General features: G+C 43.0%; 1 protein-coding gene across 1 annotated transcript in view; it reads left to right on the forward strand.

Moving 5' to 3' along the window:
* Nucleotides 1–1536: 1536 nt before the first annotated feature.
* SLC16A7 (solute carrier family 16 member 7) overlaps nt 1537–15390 on the forward strand; it is a 179296-nt gene continuing 165442 nt past the window's right edge. Inside the window, exon 1 of the mRNA XM_038740892.1 lies at nt 1537–1569. The gene's annotated coding sequence lies outside the window, so the exon portion shown is untranslated. The remainder of the gene's footprint in view (nt 1570–15390) is intronic.

Here is a 15390-nt window from a genome sequence, read left to right on the forward strand (position 1 = left end):
TCTGACAGTCATTGTTACCTCTGGGCTAATTGGAAGTTTGAGCGCATGTGTTTTTATATAACATGAGTATGCACCGTGTGTGTGTGTGTGTGTGTGTGTGTGTGTGTGTGTGTGTGTTTGTGTGTGTCTGTATGTTGTATTAGTGTTTTGTTTTCATAGAGAAGCAGTGTGGCTTAGTGGAAAGAGCCTGGGCTTGAGAGTCAGAGGTCGTACGTTCTAATCCCAGCTCTGCCACTTGTCTGCTGGGTGACCTTGGGTAAATCCCTTAACTTCTCTGTGCCTCAGTTAGCTCATCTGTTAAAATGGGGATTAAGACTGTGAGCCCGACATGGGACAACCTGATTACCTTGTATTTACCTCAGTGCTTAGAACGGTGTTTGGCACATAGTAAGCACTTACCAAATACCACCACCATCATCGTCATCTCCCCCGATGGTGTGTGTGTGTGTGGGGGGTGGGTGGGTGTATACGTATATTCATATATGTGTGTTCGCCCATACACATATACATATATGTATATATGCATATTCATATATGTGCATATACACATATATACATATACACATATGCACATATTCATATATACACATACACATATATGTATATGCACATATGTGTATACATGTATATTCACATATATGCACACACATACCTATATATGTACATACACTTATATTCATATATATATATGCACACACATATATTTCTATATCTATCTATCTATCTATCTATATTTCTATATAGATTTCTATATTTCTATCTATATGTAGATAGAAATATAGATAGATATAGATATAGATATATAGATATAGATTTATATATATAGATATATAAATATATATGGGGGGTGTAGGTATGTGTTATGTAACCTAATATTAATAGTTGACACTAGTCAGTAAAAACAAGACTGCACATGTGGTGTCCGTATGTGAAAACTAAAGCTTGCTATTTCCTAAACGAATCCACAGACCCACCAAACTAAAGTGAGTGAGAGTGGAAAAGCATTTGAAGGTTAATGTGGATTGTTTGTTTTGCATTTAGGATAGGCAGGGCATAGCATCAACCCTGACTCAGTACCCAACATGCCAACTCTCTGCTCCCTTGTGGTATTTAACCTCGAACGTGTTGAGTTTACTAGCGTGAGCCAAGCCAGCCTCTAGTCACAAGGATAAGGTGATGACCTTGTTTAGCTGGAGTGTCAAGTGCTTTCGCTAAATACCAGTCCGAGGCCTCTGGCAGTATCAGTGAGAAAGCCAACATAGATGTTTAACTATCTGCAAACGTAAAAAAAAAAAAAACGGTTTAAATAAGGGAGAACATAAACAGTTCAATTAAATAAAAGCTGATAAATGTGCTCCACACTTCATGATCTGCTTATGTTGATAAAAGTTAATGGTCTCTCTGAAATTAAAACTTTCTTGGCCTTTTCTTCAACACCTCTCCGCTTTTTAGTATTGATTCCATTCTTGGACTCTTCCAGATCTTTATTGTCCTGGTGATATTTCCCTGTGGACTCCATTAGACTGAATCTTGGAGAGCAAGTGACGGTTGGCCTCGCAGACTTCAAGTGTAAGTACGTTTCCTTAATCAATCAATCGTATTTATTGAGCGCTTACTATGTGCAGAGCACTGTACTAAGCGCTTGGGAAGTACAAATTGGCAACATATAGAGACAGTCCCTACCCAACAGTGGGCTCGCAGTCTAAAAATGTGAGTGGGCTCACAGTCTTAATGTGTGGGAAAGATCTTTTCCCTAGCTTCCTCTTAGCCTAGCCTCTGTTGAATTAGTGGGCTTTAAGTAAATGTCATTGTTTGAATGGGAGGTTAAAATTTGGCTTATTCTGCGCAAGAAAGTGGTCAAGCAGAAGTTATGCTTTGTAGCTATTTCAGTAGAAACTAAAGAGAATATTTCTATTGGAGTGGTGGTATATATTCAAGAGGAGTTTTTATGTGTGTGATGCTTTTCATTCACTGGCATCTCCTTTAGGATTATAGGAAGTAATAAGCTGTAGTCATAAACTGTATCCCAATTCTGAAGTTCTCTTTTCAGCTGGGGTTAGTTTCTTAAGGGCAAGATTTGCGCTTACTAACTTTAATGTACAGCGTGGCTCAGTGGAAAGAGCATGGATTTTGGAGTCAGAGGTCATGGGTTCAAATCCCGGCTCCACCAACTGTCAGCTGAGTGACTTTGGGCAAGTCCCTTAACTTCTCCGTGCCTCAGTTCCCTCATCTGTAAAATGGGGATTAAGACTGTGAGCCCCACGTGGGACAACCTAATCACCTTGTATCTCCCCAGTGCTTAGAACAGTGCTTTGCACATAGTAAGCGCTTAACAAATACCATCATTATTATTATTTTTATTATTAATGTGTGAGTTCTCGGCTTTGTACTTTTCAAGCATTTATTACAATGCATTGTACCCAATGGTACTGAATAATAATTACAATGCATTGCATTCAGTGGTGCATGCATTACAATGCATTGCATGCATTACATTGCATTGCACTCATGTTCTTACTATGTACCAAGCACTGGTGTGTAGATATAAGATATTCAGATCCCACCTGGGGCTCACAGTTTAAGTAAGAGGGACAACAGGTTTTGAATCTTAGTTTTGCAGATGAGGAACTGAGGTGGAGAGAAGCTATTAGTGATAATAATAATATGTGTCGTATTCATTAAGTGCCTACTTGGGGGAGAAGCAGCGTGGCTCAGTGGAAAGAGCACGGGCTTGGGAGTCAGAGGTTATGGGTTCTAATCGTGGCTCTGCTACTCGTCTGCTGCGTGACCTTGGGCAAGTCACTTAACTTCTCTGAGCCTCAGTTACCTCATCTGTAAAATGGGGATTAAGACTGTGAGCCCCACGTGGGGCAACCTGATCACCTTGTATCCCCCCCAGTACTTAGAACAGTACTTCCCACAGAGTAAGCCCTTAACAAATGCCATCATTATTATTATCGTTACTATGTGCCAAGCACTGGGAGAGATACAAGGTAATCAGGTTGTCCCACATGGGGCTTACAATCTTAATCCTCATTTTGCAGATGAGGGAACTGAGGCACAGAGAATTTAAGTGACTTGCCCAAGGTCCCACAGCAATTAAGTGATAAAGCAGGGATTAGAACCCAGGTCCTTTGAGACCCAGTCCCTTGCTCTTCTCTCTAGATGACACTGCTTCTCTACTACTACTTCTATTCTTTCTCCTATTATTACTACTGCAATTATTACTACTTATCCTACTTATACACTCAGGTGTTCACTACAGTGCTCTGTATGCAATAGGTGCTCAATAAATGCTATTGATGGATTGATTGATTAAATAACATTCTCTTTTCCCTCAGGACAATTAGTGGGTTCAAAGGTAGGTGATTAGGGGAAATTGACTTCAAGGTGCAAGCAGTAGGAAGGATTCATTCATTCATTCATTCATCCATTAAGTTGTATTTATTGAGCACTTATTGTGTGCAGAGAACTGTACTAAGTACTTGGGAGAGTGCAATACACCAGTAAACACACACATTCCCTGCCCACAACAAGCTTACAGTCTAGAAGGAGAAAATATGGCAAAGGCCAAACTAGACAATGATTTAGTCCAGCTATCCCTGCCCATGTATAAGCTTTGTGGAGATAGGGAAACTCTTCTGCTGGTAGTCACTGCCTAATGATGATAATAATAATAATAATAACAATAATAATAATAATAATAATAATAATATAATACTAATGATGATGATGATGATGATGATGACATTTATTAAGCATTTACTATGTGCAAAGGACTGTTCTAAGCGCTGGAGAGGGATACAAGGAGATCAGGTTGTCCCACATGGGGCTCACAGTCTTAATCCCCATTTTACAGATGAGGTAACCGAGGCACAGAGAAGTTAAGTGACTTGCCCATAGTCACACAGCTGACAAGTGGCGGAGCTGGGATTAGAACCCACGACCTCTGACGCCCAATCCCGTGCTCTTTCCACTGAGCCACGCATGCTGCCTAACTAATAGCAATAATGATGATGATGGTATTTGTTAAGCGCTTGCTATGTGCAAAGCACTGTTCTAAGCACTGGTGTAGATATAAGGGTTTCAGGTTGTCCCACGTGGGGCTCACAGTCTTAATCCCCATTCTACAGATGAGGTAATTGAGGCACCAAGAAGTTAAACTGACAAGTGACAGCTGACCATTGGCGGAGCTGGGATTAGAACCCACAACTTCTTTTCCTCATCTCCCACTCCCTCCTGGGTCATCCTGACTTTGTCCCTTTGCTCTTCACACCCACCCCCTGCCCACCAGCCCCACAGCACCTATGTATACATCTGTAATAATAATAATAATAATGATGGCATTTGTTAAGTGCTTACTATAATAATGATAGTATTTATTGCTCCGCACACAGTAAGCGCTCAATAAATATGATTGATTGATTTATTAAGCGCTTATTATGTGCAAAGCACTGTTCTAAGCACTGGGGGGGATACAAGGTGATCAGGTTGTCCCACGTGGGGCTGACAGTCATCCTCCCCATTTTACAGGTGAGGGAAATGAGGCTCCGAGAAGTTAAGTGACTTGCCCAAGGTCACACAGCAGCCATGTGGCGGAGCTAGGATTCAAACCCAGACCTCTGACTCCAAAGCCCGCCATCGACCTCCAGCCCACGTCCTCCCCCGGGCCTGGAATGCCCTCCCTCTGCCCATCCGCCAAGCTAGCTCTCTTCCTCCCTTCAAGGCCCTACTGAGAGCTCACCTCCTCCAGGAGGCCTTCCCAGACTGAGCCCCTTCCTTCCTCTCCCCCTCGTCCCCCTCTCCGTCCCTTCCATCTTACCTCCTTCCCTTCCCCACAGCACCTGTATATATGTATATATGTTTGTACATATTTTTTACTCTATTTATTTTACTTGTACCTATCTATTCTATTTATTTTATTTTGTTAGTATGTTTGGTTTTGTTCTCTGTCACCCCCTTCTAGACTGTGAGCCCACTGTTGGGTAGGGACCATCTCTATATGTTGCCTGCTTGTACTTCCCAAGTGCTTAGTACAGTGCTCTGCACACAGTAAGCGCTCAATAAATACGATTGATTGATTGATTGATTGATTGATTGATTTCAACTGAGGCATGCTGCTCTGTAATTTTATCTATTTGTATTGAAGTCTGTCTCCCTGCCTTTAGACTCTGAGCTCCTTGTGGGTAGGGGATATCACTGTTTATTATTGTATTCTACTATCTCAAGCGCTTAGTACAGTGCTGTGCACTCAGTAAGCTATAAATGTGAATGAATGAATAAATGAAAGAATGAACAGATACATTCCCTGCCCACAACTCACGAGGAGCTTACAGTCTAGCGTTTACTATGTGTGAAGTACCTTATTAAACCTTCCTTTGTACAAGCAAATCAGATCCATTATGTCCCTGTCCCACGTGAGTGGAAAGAGCACGGGCTTTGGAGTCAGAGGTCATGGGTTCGAATTTCGGCTCCGCCACATGTCTGCTGTGTGACCTTGGGCAAGTCAGTTAACTTCTCGGAGCCTCAGTTCCCTCATCTGTAAAATGGGGATGGAGACTGTAAGTCCCACGTGGGATAACCTGATCACTTTGTATCCCCCCCAGCACTTAGAACGAAGCTTTGCACATACTAAGTGCTTAACAAATGCCATTATTGTTATTATTATTATTATTATCATTATCCATCTCTCTTCTCAGACCACTCCAGGGCAAACAGGAATCTTAGCTCCATTTTTACAGGTGAGTGAACTGAGAAGAGAAGTTAAGTAACTTGTTTAAACAGGCAAGTGTGGAGACGGGATTAGAACCCAGGTCTTCCACTACAAGACCCCTGCTCTGTTCCACAAAGGGCTCCTAAAGCTTGAAAGCTGCCTTATGTTTAATGCGAAGGTAACTACCGAGGTATGTCTGCAGTCCTTGGTGGGCTCTGTAATGTTATACCGTTTTCGTAACACTAATGAATTGTAAATGTATAGTATCAACGTTAGTATTGCAGCAGATTAAATGGCATTTTAATCTTAAATGCAGTTTCTCTCTTACCATTTGTGGAGTCTTTTCCTTTCTGTTTGGTTTGTTAATACTGGAGAAAATAATTCCACCCACTCCCCACTTATTCATTCATTCATCCATCCATTCAGTTGTATTGATTGAGTGCTTTCTGTGTGGAGAACACTGTACCATACAACAGTAATCAGACACATTCCTTGACCACAACGAACTTACAGTCTAGTAATAATAATAATAATGATAATAATAATAATGATGCTAACAATAATAATAATCATAATGGCATTTGTTATGCATTTTTCATTCATTCATTCAATCATATTTATTGAGCACTTCCTATGTGCAGAGTACTGTACTAAGTGCTTGGGAAGAACAAGTTGGCAACATATAGAGACGGTCCCTACCCAACAGCGGGCTCACAGTCTAGAAGGGGGAGACAGACAACAAAACCAAAAATACTAACAAAATAAAATAAATAGAATAAATATGTACAAGTAAAATTAATAAATACAGTAATAAATACATGCAAACATATATGCATATATACAGGTGCTGTGGGGAGGGGAAGGAGGTAAGGCGGGGGGGATGGGGAGGGGGAGGAGAGGAAGAGGAAGGATGGGGCTCAGTCTGGGAAGGCCTCCTGGAGGAGGTGAGCACTTACAATGTGATAGGTACTGTACTAAGCACTGGGGTGGATACAAGCTAATCGGGTTGGACACAGTCCCTGTCCCACGTGAGGCTCACAGTCTCAATCCCCATTTTCCAGATGAGGTAACCGAGGAACTGAGAAGTAAAGTGACTTGCCCAAGGCCACACAGCAGACAAGTGGTGGAGCCGGAATTAGAACCCATGACCTTCTGATTCCCAGTCCAGGCTCTATCCACTACACCATGATGTGTCTTTCCTGATTGAATTGTATCCACCTCAGAGCTTAGAAGGGTGCCTGGCACATAGTAAGCACTCAACAAATACCACGAGTATCATCACAATTATTATGTAACTTCTCTGTCCCTGACTTTCCTATCACTGTTGACGGCACTACCATCCTTCCCGTCTCACAAGCCCGCAACCTTGGTGTCATCCTTGACTCCGCTCTCTCGTTCACCCCTCACATCCAAGCCGTCACCAAAACCTGCCGGTCTCAGCTCCGCAACATTGCCAAGATCTGCCCTTTCCTCTCCATCCATACTGCTACCCTGCTCGTTCAAGCTCTCATCCTATCCGTTCTGGACTACTGCATCAGCCTTCTCTCTGATCTCCCATCCTCGTGTCTCTCCCCTCTTCAATCCATACTTCATGCAGCTGCCCGGATTGTCTTTGTCCAGAAGCACTCTGGGCATGTTACTCCCCTCCTCAAAAATCTCCAGTGGCTACCAATCAATCTGCGCATCAGGTGGAAACTCCTCACCCTGGGCTTCAAGGCTGTCCATCCCCTCGCCCCCTCCTACCTCACCTCCCTTCTCTCCTTCTCCAGCCCAGCCCGCACCCTCCGCTTCTCTGCTGCTAATCTCCTCACCGTGCCTCGTTCTCGCCTGTCCCGCCATCGACCCCCGGCCCACGTCATCCCCCGGGCCTGGAATGCCCTCCCTCTGCCCATCCGCCAAGCTAGCTCTCTTCCTCCCTTCAAGGCCCTGCTGAGAGCTCACCTCCTCCAGGAGGCCTTCCCAGACTGAGCCCCTTCCTTCCTCTCCCCCTCGTCCCCCTCTCCATCCCCCCCCATCTTACCTCCTTCCCTTCCCCACAGCACCTGTATATATGTGTATATGTTTATACATATTTATTACTCTATTTATTTTACATGTACATATCTATTCTATTTATTTTATTTTGTTAATATGTTTGGTTTTGTTCTCTGTCTCCCCCTTCTAGACTGTGAGCCCACTGTTGGGTAGGGACTGTCTCTATATGTTGCCAACTTGTACTTACCAAGTTTTTAGTACAGTGCTCTGCACACAGTAAGCGCTCAATAAATATGATTGATTGATTGATTGTGCCTCATTTGCCTCATCTCTAAAATGGGGATTAAGACTGCGAGCACCATGTGGGACAAGGACTGTGTACAACCTGCTTAGCTTGTATTTTCCCCAGAGCTCAGTACAGTGTCTAGCATATAGTAAGCACTTAACAAAAATAAATAAATAAACTTTGCAGACCACCAAGCACCTCTTATGTAAATCACACCCACGTTGGGGAACTTTTATTTCAAATATTTCACAGGTGAGGGATCTCAATGCTATTCAAGAGAATGGGGCGGTTTAGCCTTTATTGACTTATAGCCCTTGTAGAATTTGTTGTACGAATTGTCTTCTCTGTGAGAATCATAACTTTGTGTAATTTCTTAACTCCCACTTTACAGGAAGCAATGTATTTCTCATTAGTGCTCATTTCATATAATGCTTATTTCCTTATGAAGAGCATTAAACATCATGACATGTGAGGTTTGGCCTAGCCACTAGATTTAATGTTGCTTTAAACACCACTTGCCTATTTCTTGTGCATTGCTAATGCGTTTTGGAAGACCTTTGTAACAGAGAGAAATAATCTCTCTGCATTTTATAAATGGTAATGAAAAATCCACAGCACATTAAACTGCCCTTAATAGTTTTAGTGGCCATAGCAGCAAACATCAGTGGTACAGTCGATCATGTATTACAGTTATAACATGCAAGTTCTGAAATTTTAGTGACAATCATTAAAGTGTAATGTCACTCTTTTTGATTCACCATCACTGAACGTAATGAAATCCTGCAGGAGAGGGGAAATTATCTTTTCCAATATAAACCATCAATATACTCCATCTGAATTGAAATTATTAGTGCTTATTGCGGAGAAAATAGAGAAAAGTTCTAGACTTGGAAAGAGCCCGGGCTTGGGAGTCAGAGGATATGGGTTCTAATCCCGACCCCGCCACATGTCTGCTGTGTGACCCTGGGCAAAGTAACTTCACTTCTCTGTGCCTCAGCGACCTTATCCGTAAAATGGGGATTAAAAGTGTGAGCCTCACAGGGGACAACATGATTACCGTGTATCTACCCTAGCACTTAGAAGAGTGCTTGGCACCTAGTAAGCACCTAACAAATACCATCATTATTATTAGTAGTAGTAATATTATTAATAATAATAACGAAACTATGAACCTAAGCAGTGTGCCAATGGCCACAGTGTGCAGATCATTGTATGTAGCAACTACATACATATCTATTCTATTTATTTTCTTTTGTTAGTATGTTTGGTTTTGTTCTCTGTCTCCCCCCTTTTAGACTGTGAGCCCACTGTTGGGTAGGGACGGTCTCTATATGTTGCCAACTTGGACTTCCCAAGCGCTTAGTACAGTGCTCTGCACACAGTAAGCGCTCAATAAATACGATTGATCGAAAGGACCGCTGCATTGGATGCCAACTGGAAGCAGATCACTACATGGAGAACATGCTCTATTCAGATCGCCCTGAGGTGCAGTGGGGCCTGATGGATAAACCACTGGTCTGGGAATTAGAGGTCCTGGGTTCTAATCCTGTCTCTGCCACTTGTCTGCCATGTGACCTTAGGCAAGTCACTTCATTTTTCTGTGCTTCACATTCCTCATCTGTAAAATAGGGGGTCATTGCCTGTTGTAGCTCCTGCTTAGACTGTGAGTGCTAATGAGACAGGGACTGGCTCCAATCCGATAAACTTGTATCTGACCCAATCAATCAATCGTATTTATTGAGCGCTTACTGTGTGCAGAGCACTGACCCAGCGCCTAGAACAGTGCTTGATGCATGAGGAGCACTGAACAATAATAATAATGCTAGTAGTAACAATGCTAGTAATGATAGTAATAAGAAGGAAGCGGCGTGGCTCAGTGGAAAGAGCCTGGGCTTTGGAGTCAGAGGTCAGCGGTTCAAATCCCGGCTCCGCCACTTGTCAGCTGTGTGACTTTGGACAAGTCACTTCACTTCTCTGTGCTTCAGTTACCTCATCTGTAAAATGGGGATTAAGACTGTGAGCCCCACGTGGGACAACCTGATCACCTCGTAAACTCCCCAGCACTTAGAACAGTGCTTTGAACATAGTAAGTGCTTAATAAATGCCATGATTATTATTATTATTATTGCTAACAGCAATAATAATGATGACAATAATAATAATACAGAGCAATCTATTAAGAATCATTCATTCATTCATTGAATCATATTTTTTGAGCGCTTACTGTGTGCAGAGCATTGTACTAAGCACTTGGGAAGTACAAGTTGGCAACATTCCTGACACTAACTCTAATCCTCATATGCGCACATGCATGCATGCACACACAAACACACAAACACACACACACAATTAAAGCTACTCTAGACAGAAATCTGGTGACATAAAGCCATATTTTGGGTTCAGTTTGCATAATTTTTAATGTATTTTTTTCCTTCCAGTATCTCAAGAGACTATCTCTTAAAATAAGACCCACACAGCAAGGCATATCATCAATCCATCAGCCAGTCGTATTTATTGAACGCTTACTGTGGGCAGAGCATAGTCTTTTGCAATGGGCAGTAGATTATAAAATCCTTGAAGATGGGGAGCCTGTCTTTTTTTTTTTTCTAATGGTATTTGTTAAGTATTTACTCTGTGCCCGACACTGTCCTAAGTGCTGGGGTAGATACAAAGTAAACAAGTTGGACACAGTCCGTGTGCCACATGGGGCTCACAGTCTTAATCCCCATTTTCCAGATGAGGTAACTGAGACACAGAGAAGTGAAGTGACTTGCTCAAGGTCACAAAGCAGACAAGTGGCAGAGCTAGGATTAAAACCCTGGTCCTTCTGAGTCCCAGGGCTGTGCTCTATCCACCAGGCCATGCTGCTTCTCTACTAGGTCATGTTGCTTCTCTAGCAGCACATCTACTACTTCTAAGCCAACCACTTATAATAATAATAATGATGGCAGTCAGAGGTCATGGGTTCGAATCCCGGCTCCCCCAATTGTCAGCTGTGTGACTTTGGGCAAGTTGCTTACCTTCTCTGTGCCTCAGTTACCTCATCTGTAAAATGAGGATTAAGACTGAGCCCCCCGTGGGGCAACTTGATCACCTTGTAACCTCCCCAGTGCTTAGAACAGTGCTTTGCACATAGAAAGGGCTTAATAAATGCCATTATTATTATTATTATTATTATTATTATTAAGCACTTACTATGTGCAAAGCACTGTTCTAAGTGCTGGGGGGGGATACAAGGTGATCAGGTTGTCCCATGGGGGGCTCACAGTCTTAATCCCCATTTTACAGATGAGGTAACTGAGGCTCAGAGAAGTGAAGTGACTTGCCCAAGGTCACACAGCAGACATGTGGTGGAAGCGGGATTCGAACCCACGACCTCTTTCCACTGAGCCACGTTGCTTCACGCTGCACTTAGTACAGTGCTCTGTAAGTGTCCAGTAAATTCACTCATTCATTCAATCATATGGCAGCATGGCCGAATTGCGAATTTTGTCGTTAAGAAACCAGTGGTGTTGGGCCACGAAGCATCGGGAACAGTCTTTAAAGTGGGATCATTAGTAAAGAATCTTAAACCATCCCAGCCCGCACCCTCCGCTCCTCTGCCGCTAATCTCACCGGGCCTCGTTCTCGCCTGTCCCGCCGTCGACCCCCAGCCCATGTCCTCCCCCTGGCCTGGAATGCTCTTCCTCCCTTCAAGGCCCTACTGAGAGCTCACCTCCTCCAGGAGGCCTTCCCAGACTGAGCCCCTTCCTTCCTCTCCCCCTCGTCCCCCCTCCATCCCCCCCATCTTACCTCCTTCCCTTCCCCACAGCACCTGTATATATGTATATATGTCTGTACATATCTATTACTCTATTTATTTTACTTGTACATATCTATTCTATTTATTTTATTTTGTTAATATGTTTGGTTTTGATCTCTGCCTCCCCCTTTTAGACTGTGAGCCCACTGTTGGGTAGGGACTGTCTCTATATGTTGCCGACTTGGACTTCCCAAGCGCTTAGTACAGTGCTCTGCGCACAGTAAGCACTCAATAAATACGATTGATTGATTGATTGATTTACTGTGTGCAGAGCACTGTACTAAGCACATGGGAAGTACAAATGGGCAACATAGAGAGACAGTCCCGACCCAACAACGGGATCACAGTCTAGAATACCACAGATCGATTTAATAATAATGATGGCACTTGTTAAGTGTTTACTATGTGCAAAGCACTGTTCTAAGCGCTGGGGAGGATACAAGGTGATCAGATTGTCCCACGGGGGGCTCACAGTCTTCATCCCCATTTTACAGCTGCGGTAACTGAGGCTCAGAGAAGTTAAGTGATTTGCCCAAAGTCACACAGCTGACAACCGGCAGAGCCGGGATTTGAACCCATGATCTCTGGCTCCCATGTCTGGGCTTTTTCCATTGAGCCATGCTGTTTCTCAAATGAGTGATGGGCATCACAAAATAGAATTGCTTAAAAACCCCAGTGACCTGGAAAGAAAATTTCATAAGAGAACATTCATCTCTGTCCACTGGAGAGTTTGTGTCATTCAGTTTACCTTCATCCTTTTACTGCAAGCATTTTCTAGAAATGGAGTGACATTTCCAGATTCCTCCTAAAAGCAATATGTGAGGCTCATTTCCTCCATCTAGGAATTTAGGAATGGCTAAAACGTATTAATTATTATTTCTGCATCATTCATATATGTTGCCAACTTGTACTTCCCAAGTGCTTAGTACAGTGCTCTGCACACAGTGAGTGCTCAATAAATACAATTGATTGATTCATTCATTCATTGTCAGTCATATTTATGGAGCACTTACTGTGTGCAGAGCACTATACTAAGTGCTTGGAAGATACAATTTGGGAACAGATAGAGACTGTCCCTGCCCAACAGGCTCACGCATCAGTGGAACTAAGGCTACATAATAATAATAATAATAATAATAATAATGGCATTTATTAAGCGCTTACTATGTGCAAAACACTGTTCTAAGCACTGGAAAACTTTGGTGAATGTGGACATTGATCCCACTACCTCTCGCATGCTAAGCGAGTGCTCTACCATTTGCGCTAATTCCCCTTACATATGGGCATGAGACCAGAAAAGCAAAAACAGCTGTCGCATAGTCAATTTGGATAAATGCCTCTGAAAAAATGTTGGGAATCTTTCTGCATTTTTTTGTGGTATTTGTTAAGCGCTTACTTTGTGCTAGGCACTGTTCTAAGCACCGGGATAGAAGCAAGCTAATCATGTTGGACACAGTCCCTGTCCCACAAGGGACTCACAATCTTAATCCCCAAGAGGTAAACTGAAGCACAGAGAGGTAAAATGACATGTCCAAGGTCGCATAGCAGACAAGCCATGGAGCTAATCGGGATTAGAACCCAAGTCCTTCTGATTCCCAGGCCCTTGCTTTTTTTTTTTTTTAATGGCATTTATTAAGCGCTTACTATGTGCAAAGCACTGTTCTAAGTGCTGGGGAGGTTACAGGTAGATCATGTTGTCCCACAGGGGGCTCACAGTCTTAATCCCCATTTTACAGATGAGGGAACTGAGGTCCAGAGAAGTTAAGTGACTTTCCCAAAGTCACACAGCTGACAATTGGCAGAGCTGGGATTTGAACCCATGACCCCTGCCTCCAAAGCCCATGTTCTTTCCACTGAGCCATGCTGCTTGTCTTGTGTCCCACTGCATATTCAGCTCAATCTGCAGGCAAAGGGGGAGCAGGGAGAGGGAAGATGAAGGCCTGGCTATTTGTTGGTCCTTGCTGTTGTCCACCATCATATCCTGCCCTGGCCTGGGCCAAGTCCTCCCTATTGACCCCAGCCCGCTGCAAAATGGCAATCACATCACTGCCAAACTGGAAGGGAGTTAGTTGGACTAAAGGAGAAGGGAGCTGGGAGAATTTCAGGCCAGCTTGGACTTCACTATAGCTGAGAGTGTTTAGTGTCTCTTCCCACCTGACCTGATTCTCTTCCAATTCACAGGAGTCATTCCCTCTTCCAGCACCTGAAAGAAAGAGTCACAGGGAGCAGGATAGTCTATCAATCATTTTTATAGAGCGCTTCTTGTGTGCAGAGCACTGTACAAAGCACTTGGGAGAGAACCATATAACAGAGTTAGACACATTCCCTGCCCAAAATAAGCTCACAGTGTAGAGCGGGAGACAGATGTTAATATAAATAAATTAATTATGGATTTGTACGTAAGTGCTGTGGGGCTGGGGGTGTGGTGGAGCAAAGGGAGCAAATTAGGGTGATGCAGAAGGGAGTGGGAGAAAACAAAATGAGGGATTATTTAGGAAAGGCCTCTTGGAGGAGAAGTGCCTTCAGTGCGGCTTTGAAAGTGGAAAGAGTGATTATCTGTCGGATATGAAGAGGAAGGGTGTTCGAGGCCAGAGGTATGGCATGGGGCGAGAGGTCGGCGGCGAGACAAGATGAGATCGAGGTACAGTGAGTAGTCTGGCATTAGAGGAGCGAAGTGTGCGGGCTGCTTATTTTCAATCTGGCCGTAATCAGGTATGGAATCTGTGGAAACAATGTGGGACTCAAGCATTTCTGAGGTGGCATAGAGTTGCTGTCTAAGAGTCTTGACGAAAATAGGAGCCAGTCAGTGAGTTGAATCTCATCATTCTTTCCATTCATCCGGGATATCGTCTTCTTATGCATGTGATAGGTCTGCCCCTTTCCGAATTAGAACGTAGGTAAAGGGCCATCTCTTCTCCACTAACCTTGAGAAGGAAATAGTTTCCTTAGGTAGCAAGCGTTTCCATTGATAAGAGAATATTTTCTAATTTTCAAATTATTCTCTAGACTTTTTTTTTTTATTTTCTGGGCACGTCTATACCCGTATTTTAAAAGTTAATGTTCACCAGTGGTTACATAGTTGCTGCTTCAGAAGTGTCATAACCAGCAATGATAATTTATTGTTGCTCTCTGTTCCGAGTTTTGTAAAATCCTGTGTTGTAAAACATTGTGCAATATTAAGGAATTGTGTGTGAAATTCAGTTTGTGACAGCCTTATAAATCAGAAAAGAGGACATTTTGTTCTAAGGAGGGTGACAGCAACACACCCTCTTTTAATGGAGTCAGAGGTTCTTATACCATTTCATGGTGAGAGAAGTGGAAAGCTGTTTATTCATTCATTTACTCATTCATTCAATTGTATTTATTGAGCACTTACTGTGTGCAGAGCACTGTACTAAGCGCTTGGGAAGTACAAGTCGGCAACATATAGAGACGGTCCCTACCCAACCACGGGATCATGGTCTAGAAGGGGGAGACAGACAACAAAACAAAACATGTGGACAGGTGTCAAGTCATCAGAATAAATAGAAATAAAGCTAGATGCACATCATTAACAAAATAAATAGAAGAGTAAATATGTACAAGTAAAATAAATAGAGTAATAAATCTGTATAA

Source organism: Tachyglossus aculeatus, chromosome 2 (assembly GCF_015852505.1).
Source record: "Tachyglossus aculeatus isolate mTacAcu1 chromosome 2, mTacAcu1.pri, whole genome shotgun sequence".
NCBI lineage: Eukaryota > Metazoa > Chordata > Mammalia > Monotremata > Tachyglossidae > Tachyglossus > Tachyglossus aculeatus.